A 10841-nucleotide genomic window follows, 5' to 3' on the forward strand; every position below is an offset into this window, starting at 1 on the left:
TGCGGCAGCTGGCACAGTTGTTTCTTGGTTTCATTGCCCGGCTGGAATTGCGGCAGCGTTCAGAGGAGCCAAGAGGATGGGAAGTTGGCCTTCGCCTCTCTGAGAGAGTGCAACTGGCTGTGATCATCAGCCAGCCTACGGAAAGTCCCGGTGACTGGCTGGAATTGCGGCAACGTTCAGAAGAGGCGAGAGGATGGGAAGTTGGCCTTCGCCTCTTTAAAACAGTGCGACTGGTTCTGATCATCGGCCAGCCTGCGGAAAGTCCCGGAGACTCGGCTGTGTAGTGACGTGGAAAGGGGGGCTGAAGATTCGACAGAGGTGGAGACGCTGGCTCCAGGAGGCTATGGAACGACATTACACCTGCTACCCCCAGAAGACAATATCATACGCAAAAAACAATAATGAAATAATGAAATGACATTGTAATTGTAGCACTATCTGTCACGGTGTCATTAAAAATAAAGGTTGTGAAATATTTTGTTTTCTTCGTGTCATTCTTGTCTTCAGTGTTCACATTAATAGAAGTCAGCTGTGGTACAGTGGCTATCTGTGGCGTGGCGTCTCTGATGTCCTTTTTAAAAAATTTTTTTATCCAAACAGTGCCTTGTATAGGCATTGCTTTTCCTCTCCCCTGAAGAAAGCTCGCCTTGTTAGCCACTTTTCAATCAAAGATAGCCACGCTCCAAATCATACGATTCTTTTACTTCTGTTTTCTTCTAAATGGGTCATAATTTACACAATTAACATCATCTTGTCTTGCCGAATATGTTTTTACTAGCGACTGAGACAAATAGTGTTGTCGCAAAAAGAATTTCTGAGGTAATGAATCAAGTGGTAAGTCGTCTCATTTTGTATCGGACAGATAGGACCCAAATGCTTCTGCAACCGCGGTCAGCCCCCCCTGTTGGAATTTCTGTAAGAATGGAGTCCGAAGGCCCTTCCTGGTTTGCCTCACTGCTCAAACCCGGAGGTTGCCGCCTGACCAGAACACAAAGATATTGCGTATGAAAGCAGCTGCTTGAAAACAAATGAACCAACTGTGAACTTCAAGCAACAGCTTAATGCTACAAACATGCTTTTCGTTGAAATGATCCCATATTTACGGCATTAAATTGCATCATCGAAGATGTTACACCTTGGTGTAGTGGTTTACACCTTTGCCTCGCAGCTTGAGGTTCACCGGTTCGACTCCCAACCTGCACCTGCTGATTTGAAATTTTCTGTCCACATGGTGTCACACTTTGTCTGAAAATGGTCGGCTGTATGTTCTGTATGGCTTTGTGGCAGAAGAAAACCTGGATTACTAATTTCCTGTTACATTGGAGCTTTGTGTTAACAGGACATCAATTCATCAACGTCAGTGAGTTTGCTGCTCGCACCTGACACTTTGCTCAAAGGACTAGAAATGAGAAATACCCCGGTCCAGGGTGGACCAGGCTCTCGCCCAATGTCAGCTGGGATTGGCGTCAGCCCCCCGCGACCCAAATGCAAATAAGCGGTTGAGGATAATGAATGGATGAATGAACAATGGTGAGAAAAAAGTCAAAATACAATGTTGACAAAAAAGGAGGAAAAGAGTATTAACAGGTGGGTCCTGGAGATCTATGAAGAAGAACTTCTTTCGAGAAAAAAGTCGGAATAGAAGAAAAAGAGTATTAACAGGTGGGTCCTGGATATCGATAAAGAAGACTCTCTTTCGAGAAAAAAGTCTGAATAGAAGAAAAAGAGTATTAACAGATGGGTCCTGGAGACATATGAAGAAAAACTTCTTTCGAGAAAAAAGTCTGAATAGAAGAAAAAGAGTATTAACAGGTGGGTCCTGGAGACATATGAAGAAAAACTTCTTTCGAGAAAAAAGTCTGAATAGAAGAAAAAGAGTATTAACAGGTGGGTCCTGGATATTGATAACGAAGACTCTCTTTCGAGAAAAAAGTCTGAATAGAAGAAAAAGAGTATTAACAGGTGGGTCCTGGATATCGATAAAGAAGACTCACTTTCGAGAAAAAAGTCTGAATAGAGAAAAAGACTATTAACAGGTTGGTCCTGGATATCGATAAAGAAGACTCTCTTTCGAGAAAAAAGTCTGAATAGAGAAAAAGAGTATTAACAGGTGGGTCCTGGATATCGATAACGAAGACTCTCTTTCGAGAAAAAAGTCTGAATAGAAGAAAAAGAGTATTAACAGGTCGCAAACACAATCAACGCTCAGAGACGTTTGAACTTGGATCAGTCCTCTTGGTAAAATTCAGGATCCACTGATATGGAAAAAGTCAAGAGAGGAGTTGCTGCTCTGCGGTAGCTGGCACAGTTGTTTCTTGGTTTCATTGCCCGGCTGGAATTGCGGCAGCGTTCAGAGGAGCCAAGAGGATGGGAAGTTGGCCTTCGCCTCTCTGAGAGAGTGCAACTGGCTGTGATCATCAGCCAGCCTACGGAAAGTCCCGGTGACTGGCTGGAATTGCGGCAACGTTCAGAAGAGGCGAGAGGATGGGAAGTTGGCCTTCGCCTCTTTAAAACAGTGCGACTGGTTCTGATCATCGGCCAGCCTGCGGAAAGTCCCGGAGACTCGGCTGTGTAGTGACGTGGAAAGGGGGGCTGAAGATTCGACAGAGGTGGAGACGCTGGCTCCAGGAGGCTATGGAACGACATTACACCTGCTACCCCCAGAAGACAATATCATACGCAGAAAACATAATTCTGAAATGACTGTGATTGGAGCACTGTTTGTCACAGTGTCATCGAAAATAAAAGTTGTGAAATATTTTGTTTTCTTCGTGTCATTCTTGTCTTCAGTGTTCACATTAATAGAAGTCAGCTGTGGTACAGTGGCTATCTGTGTCTCCCCTGAAGAAAGCTCGCCTTGTTAGCCCCTTTTCAATCAAAGGTAGCCACGCTCCAAATCATATGATTCTTTAACTTCTATTTTCTTCTAAATGGGTCATAATTTACACAATTAACATCATCTTGTCTTGCCGAATATGTTTTTACTAGCGACTGAGACAAATAGTGTTGTCGCAAAAAGAATTTCTGAGGTAATGAATCAAGTGGTAAGTCGTCTCATTTTGTATTGGACAGATAGGACCCAAATGCTTCTGCAACCGCGGTCAGCCCCCCCTGTTGGAATTTCTGTAAGAATGGAGTCCGAAGGCCCTTCCTGGTTTGCCTCACTGCTCAAACCCGGAGGTTGCCGCCTGACCAGAACACAAAGATATTGCGTATGAAAGTAGCTGCTTGAAAACAAATGAACCAACTGTGAACTTCAAGCAACAGCTTAATGCTACAAACATGCTTTTCGTTGAAATGATCCCATATTTATGGCATTAAATTGCATCATCAAAGATGTTACACCTTGGTGTATTGGTTTACACCTTTGCCTCGCAGCTTGAGGTTCACCGGTTCGACTCCCAACCTGCACCTGCAGAATTGAAATTTTCTGTCCACATGGTGTCACACTTTGTCTGAAAATGGTCGGCTGTATGTTCTGTATGGCTTTGTGGCAGAAAAAGACCTGGATTACTAATTTCCTGTTACATTGGAGCTTTGTGTTAACAGGACATCAATTCATCAACGTCAGTGAGTTTGCTGCTCGCACCTGACACTTTGCTCAAAGGACTAGAAATGAGAAATACCCCGGTCCAGGGTGGACCAGGCTCTCGCCCAATGTCAGCTGGGATTGGCTTCAGCCCCCCGCGACCCAAATGCAAATAATCGGTTGAGGATAATGAATGGACGAATGAACAATGGTGAGAAAAAAGTCAAAATACAATGTTGACAAAAAAAGGACAAAAAAAGAGTATTAACAGGTGGGTCCTGGAGAACTATGAAGAAGAACTTCTTTCGAGAAAAAAGTCTGAATAGAAGAAAAAGAGTATTAACAGGTGGGTCCTGGATATCGATAAAGAAGACTCTCTTTCGAGAAAAAAGTCTGAATAGAAGAAAAAGAGTATTAACAGGTGGGTCCTGGATATCGATAAAGAAGACTCTCTTTCGAGAAAAAAGTCTGAATAGAGAAAAAGACTATTAACAGGTTGGTCCTGGATATCGATAAAGAAGACTCTCTTTCGAGAAAAAAGTCTGAATAGAGAAAAAGAGTATTAAAAGGTCGCAAACACAATCAACGCTCAGAGACGTTTGAACTTGGATCAGTCCTCTGGGTAAAATTCAGGATCCACTGATATGGAAAAAGTCAAGAGAGGAGTTGCTGCTCTGCGGCAGCTGGCACAGTTGTTTCTTGGTTTCATTGCCCGGCTGGAATTGCGGCAGCGTTCAGAGGAGCCGAGAGGATGGGAAGTTGGCCTTCGCCTCTCTGAGAGAGTGCAACTGGCTGTGATCATCAGCCAGCCTACGGAAAGTCCCGGTGACTGGCTGGAATTGCGGCAACGTTCAGAAGAGGCGAGAGGATGGGAAGTTGGCCTTCGCCTCTTTAAAACAGTGCGACTGGTTCTGATCATCGGCCAGCCTGCGGAAAGTCCCGGAGACTCGGCTGTGTAGTGACGTGGAAAGGGGGGCTGAAGATTCGACAGAGGTGGAGACGCTGGCTCCAGGAGGCTATGGAACGACATTACACCTGCTACCCCCAGAAGACAATATCATACGCAGAAAACATAATTCTGAAATGACTGTGATTGGAGCACTGTCTGTCACAGTGTCATCGAAAATAAAAGTTGTGAAATATTTTGTTTTCTTCGTGTCATTCTTGTCTTCAGTGTTCACATTAATAGAAGTCAGCTGTGGTACAGTGGCTATCTGTGTCTCCCCTGAAGAAAGCTCGCCTTGTTAGCCCCTTTTCAATCAAAGGTAGCCACGCTCCAAATCATATGATTCTTTAACTTCTATTTTCTTCTAAATGGGTCATAATTTACACAATTAACATCATCTTGTCTTGCCGAATATGTTTTTACTAGCGACTGAGACAAATAGTGTTGTCGCAAAAAGAATTTCTGAGGTAATGAATCAAGTGGTAAGTCGTCTCATTTTGTATTGGACAGATAGGACCCAAATGCTTCTGCAACCGCGGTCAGCCCCCCCTGTTGGAATTTCTGTAAGAATGGAGTCCGAAGGCCCTTCCTGGTTTTCCTCACTGCTCAAACCCGGAGGTTGCTGCCTGACCAGAACACAAAGATATTGCGTATGAAAGCAGCTGCTTGAAAACAAATGAACCAACTGTGAACTTCAAGCAACAGCTTAATGCTACAAACATGCTTTTCGTTGAAATGATCCCATATTTATGGCATTAAATTGCATCATCGAAGATGTTACACCTTGGTGTAGTGGTTTACACCTTTGCCTCGCAGCTTGAGGTTCACCGGTTCAACTCCCAACCTGCACCTGCAGAATTGAAATTTTCTGTCCACATGGTGTCACACTTTGTCTGAAAATGGTCGGCTGTATGTTCTGTATGGCTTTGTGGCAGAAAAAGACCTGGATTACTAATTTCCTGTTACATTGGAGCTTTGTGTTAACAGGACATCAATTCATCAACGTCAGTGAGTTTGCTGCTCGCACCTGACACTTTGCTCAAAGGACTAGAAATGAGAAATACCCCGGTCCAGGGTGGACCAGGCTCTCGCCCAATGTCAGCTGGGATTGGCTTCAGCCCCCCGCGACCCAAATGCAAATAATCGGTTGAGGATAATGAATGGACGAATGAACAATGGTGAGAAAAAAGTCAAAATACAATGTTGACAAAAAAAGGACAAAAAAAGAGTATTAACAGGTGGGTCCTGGAGAACTATGAAGAAGAACTTCTTTCGAGAAAAAAGTCTGAATAGAAGAAAAAGAGTATTAACAGGTGGGTCCTGGATATCGATAACGAAGACTCTCTTCCGAGAAAAAAGTCTGAATAGAAGAAAAAGAGTATTAACAGGTGGGTCCTGGATATCGATAAAGAAGACTCTCTTTCGAGAAAAAAGTCTGAATAGAGAAAAAGAGTATTAACAGGTGGGTCCTGGATATCGATAAAGAAGACTCTCTTTCGAGAAAAAAGTCTGAATAGAGAAAAAGACTATTAACAGGTTGGTCCTGGATATCGATAAAGAAGACTCTCTTTCGAGAAAAAAGTCTGAATAGAGAAAAAGAGTATTAACAGGTCGCAAACACAATCAACGCTCAGAGACGTTTGAACTTGGATCAGTCCTCTGGGTAAAATTCAGGATCCACTGATATGGAAAAAGTCAAGAGAGGAGTTGCTGCTCTGCGGCAGCTGGCACAGTTGTTTCTTGGTTTCATTGCCCGGCTGGAATTGCGGCAGCGTTCAGAGGAGCCGAGAGGATGGGAAGTTGGCCTTCGCCTCTCTGAGAGAGTGCAACTGGCTGTGATCATCAGCCAGCCTACGGAAAGTCCCGGTGACTGGCTGGAATTGCGGCAACGTTCAGAAGAGGCGAGAGGATGGGAAGTTGGCCTTCGCCTCTTTAAAACAGTGCGACTGGTTCTGATCATCGGCCAGCCTGCGGAAAGTCCCGGAGACTCGGCTGTGTAGTGACGTGGAAAGGGGGGCTGAAGATTCGACAGAGGTGGAGACGCTGGCTCCAGGAGGCTATGGAACGACATTACACCTGCTACCCCCAGAAGACAATATCATACGCAGAAAACATAATTCTGAAATGACTGTGATTGGAGCACTGTCTGTCACAGTGTCATCGAAAATAAAAGTTGTGAAATATTTTGTTTTCTTCGTGTCATTCTTGTCTTCAGTGTTCACATTAATAGAAGTCAGCTGTGGTACAGTGGCTATCTGTGTCTCCCCTGAAGAAAGCTCGCCTTGTTAGCCCCTTTTCAATCAAAGGTAGCCACGCTCCAAATCATATGATTCTTTAACTTCTATTTTCTTCTAAATGGGTCATAATTTACACAATTAACATCATCTTGTCTTGCCGAATATGTTTTTACTAGCGACTGAGACAAATAGTGTTGTCGCAAAAAGAATTTCTGAGGTAATGAATCAAGTGGTAAGTCGTCTCATTTTGTATTGGACAGATAGGACCCAAATGCTTCTGCAACCGCGGTCAGCCCCCCCTGTTGGAATTTCTGTAAGAATGGAGTCCGAAGGCCCTTCCTGGTTTGCCTCACTGCTCAAACCCGGAGGTTGCCGCCTGACCAGAACACAAAGATATTGCGTATGAAAGTAGCTGCTTGAAAACAAATGAACCAACTGTGAACTTCAAGCAACAGCTTAATGCTACAAACATGCTTTTCGTTGAAATGATCCCATATTTATGGCATTAAATTGCATTATCAAAGATGTTACACCTTGGTGTAGTGGTTTACACCTTTGCCTCGCAGCTTGAGGTTCACCGGTTCGACTCCCAACCTGCACCTGCAGAATTGAAATTTTCTGTCCACATGGTGTCACACTTTGTCTGAAAATGGTCGGCTGTATGTTCTGTATGGCTTTGTGGCAGAAAAAGACCTGGATTACTAATTTCCTGTTACATTGGAGCTTTGTGTTAACAGGACATCAATTCATCAACGTCAGTGAGTTTGCTGCTCGCACCTGACACTTTGCTCAAAGGACTAGAAATGAGAAATACCCCGGTCCAGGGTGGACCAGGCTCTCGCCCAATGTCAGCTGGGATTGGCTTCAGCCCCCCGCGACCCAAATGCAAATAATCGGTTGAGGATAATGAATGGACGAATGAACAATGGTGAGAAAAAAGTCAAAATACAATGTTGACAAAAAAAGGACAAAAAAAGAGTATTAACAGGTGGGTCCTGGAGAACTATGAAGAAGAACTTCTTTCGAGAAAAAAGTCTGAATAGAAGAAAAAGAGTATTAACAGGTGGGTCCTGGATATCGATAAAGAAGACTCTCTTTCGAGAAAAAAGTCTGAATAGAGAAAAAGACTATTAACAGGTTGGTCCTGGATATCGATAAAGAAGACTCTCTTTCGAGAAAAAAGTCTGAATAGAGAAAAAGAGTATTAACAGGTCGCAAACACAATCAACGCTCAGAGACGTTTGAACTTGGATCAGTCCTCTGGGTAAAATTCAGGATCCACTGATATGGAAAAAGTCAAGAGAGGAGTTGCTGCTCTGCGGCAGCTGGCACAGTTGTTTCTTGGTTTCATTGCCCGGCTGGAATTGCGGCAGCGTTCAGAGGAGCCGAGAGGATGGGAAGTTGGCCTTCGCCTCTCTGAGAGAGTGCAACTGGCTGTGATCATCAGCCAGCCTACGGAAAGTCCCGGTGACTGGCTGGAATTGCGGCAACGTTCAGAAGAGGCGAGAGGATGGGAAGTTGGCCTTCGCCTCTTTAAAACAGTGCGACTGGTTCTGATCATCGGCCAGCCTGCGGAAAGTCCCGGAGACTCGGCTGTGTAGTGACGTGGAAAGGGGGGCTGAAGATTCGACAGAGGTGGAGACGCTGGCTCCAGGAGGCTATGGAACGACATTACACCTGCTACCCCCAGAAGACAATATCATACGCAGAAAACATAATTCTGAAATGACTGTGATTGGAGCACTGTCTGTCACAGTGTCATCGAAAATAAAAGTTGTGAAATATTTTGTTTTCTTCGTGTCATTCTTGTCTTCAGTGTTCACATTAATAGAAGTCAGCTGTGGTACAGTGGCTATCTGTGTCTCCCCTGAAGAAAGCTCGCCTTGTTAGCCCCTTTTCAATCAAAGGTAGCCACGCTCCAAATCATATGATTCTTTAACTTCTATTTTCTTCTAAATGGGTCATAATTTACACAATTAACATCATCTTGTCTTGCCGAATATGTTTTTACTAGCGACTGAGACAAATAGTGTTGTCGCAAAAAGAATTTCTGAGGTAATGAATCAAGTGGTAAGTCGTCTCATTTTGTATTGGACAGATAGGGCCCAAATGCTTCTGCAACCGCGGTCAGCCCCCCCTGTTGGAATTTCTGTAAGAATGGAGTCCGAAGGCCCTTCCTGGTTTGCCTCACTGCTCAAACCCGGAGGTTGCCGCCTGACCAGAACACAAAGATATTGCGTATGAAAGTAGCTGCTTGAAAACAAATGAACCAACTGTGAACTTCAAGCAACAGCTTAATGCTACAAACATGCTTTTCGTTGAAATGATCCCATATTTATGGCATTAAATTGCATCATCGAAGATGTTACACCTTGGTGTAGTGGTTTACACCTTTGCCTCGCAGCTTGAGGTTCACCGGTTCGACTCCCAACCTGCACCTGCAGAATTGAAATTTTCTGTCCACATGGTGTCACACTTTGTCTGAAAATGGTCGGCTGTATGTTCTGTATGGCTTTGTGGCAGAAAAAGACCTGGATTACTAATTTCCTGTTACATTGGAGCTTTGTGTTAACAGGACATCAATTCATCAACGTCAGTGAGTTTGCTGCTCGCACCTGACACTTTGCTCAAAGGACTAGAAATGAGAAATACCCCGGTCCAGGGTGGACCAGGCTCTCGCCCAATGTCAGCTGGGATTGGCTTCAGCCCCCCGCGACCCAAATGCAAATAATCGGTTGAGGATAATGAATGGACGAATGAACAATGGTGAGAAAAAAGTCAAAATACAATGTTGACAAAAAAAGGACAAAAAAAGAGTATTAACAGGTGGGTCCTGGAGAACTATGAAGAAGAACTTCTTTCGAGAAAAAAGTCTGAATAGAAGAAAAAGAGTATTAACAGGTGGGTCCTGGATATCGATAACGAAGACTCTCTTCCGAGAAAAAAGACTGAATAGAAGAAAAAGAGTATTAACAGGTGGGTCCTGGATATCGATAAAGAAGACTCTCTTTCGAGAAAAAAGTCTGAATAGAAGAAAAAGAGTATTAACAGGTCGCAAACACAATCAACGCTCAGAGACGTTTGAACTTCGATCAGTCCTCTGGGTAAAATTCAGGATCCACTGATATGGAAAAAGTCAAGAGAGGAGTTGCTGCTCTGCGGCAGCTGGCACAGTTGTTTCTTGGTTTCATTGCACGGCTTGAATTGCGGCAGCGTTCAGAGGAGCCGAGAGGATGGGAAGTTGGCCTTCGCCTCTCTGAGAGAGTGCAACTGGCTGTGATCATCAGCCAGCCTACGGAAAGTCCCTGTGACTGGCTGGAACTGCGCCAACGTTCAGAAGAGGCGATAGGATGGGAAGTTGGCTTTCGCCTCTTTCAAACAGTGCGACTGGTTCTGATCATCGGCCAACCTACGGAAAGTCCCGGAGACTCGGCTGTGTAGTGACGTGGAAAGGGGGGCTGAAGATTCGACAGAGGTGGAGACGCTGGCTCCAGGAGGCTATGGAACGACATTACACCTGCTACCCCCAGAAGACAATATCATACGCAGAAAACATAATTCTGAAATGACTGTGATTGGAGCACTGTCTGTCACGGTGTCATTGAAAATAAAATATATTAATCATCTGGAGTGGCACCTGGGGGGTCCAATCAGATTTCAGGGGGGTTCAGTGCTACCCCGGCCCCCCCTCTAGCTCCGTCTCTGGCGGTGCCGCAATATTTGTCAATCATCTGGGGTGGCACCTGGGGGGTCCAATCAGATTTCAGGGGGGTCCAGTGCTACCCCGGGCCCCCCCTCTAGCTCCGCCTCTGGCGGTGCCGCGATATGTCAATCATCTGGGGTGGCACCTGGGGGGTCCAATCAGATTTTAGGGGGGTCCAGTGCTACCCCGGCCCCCCCTCTAGCTCCGCCTCTGGTGGTGCCACGATATGTCAATCTTCTGGGGTGGCACCTGGGGGGTCCAATCAGATTTCAGGGGGGTCCAGTGCTACCCCGGCCCCCCCTCTAGCTCCGCCCCTGGCGGTGCCGCGATATGTCAATCAGCTGGGGTGGCACCTGGGGGGTCCAATCAGATTTCAGGGGGGTCCAGTGCTACCCCGAACCCATTCTAGCTCCGCCTCTGGCGGTG

The sequence above is a fragment of the Centropristis striata genome, chromosome 13 (genome assembly GCF_030273125.1).
Source record: "Centropristis striata isolate RG_2023a ecotype Rhode Island chromosome 13, C.striata_1.0, whole genome shotgun sequence".
Taxonomy (NCBI): Eukaryota; Metazoa; Chordata; class Actinopteri; order Perciformes; family Serranidae; genus Centropristis; species Centropristis striata.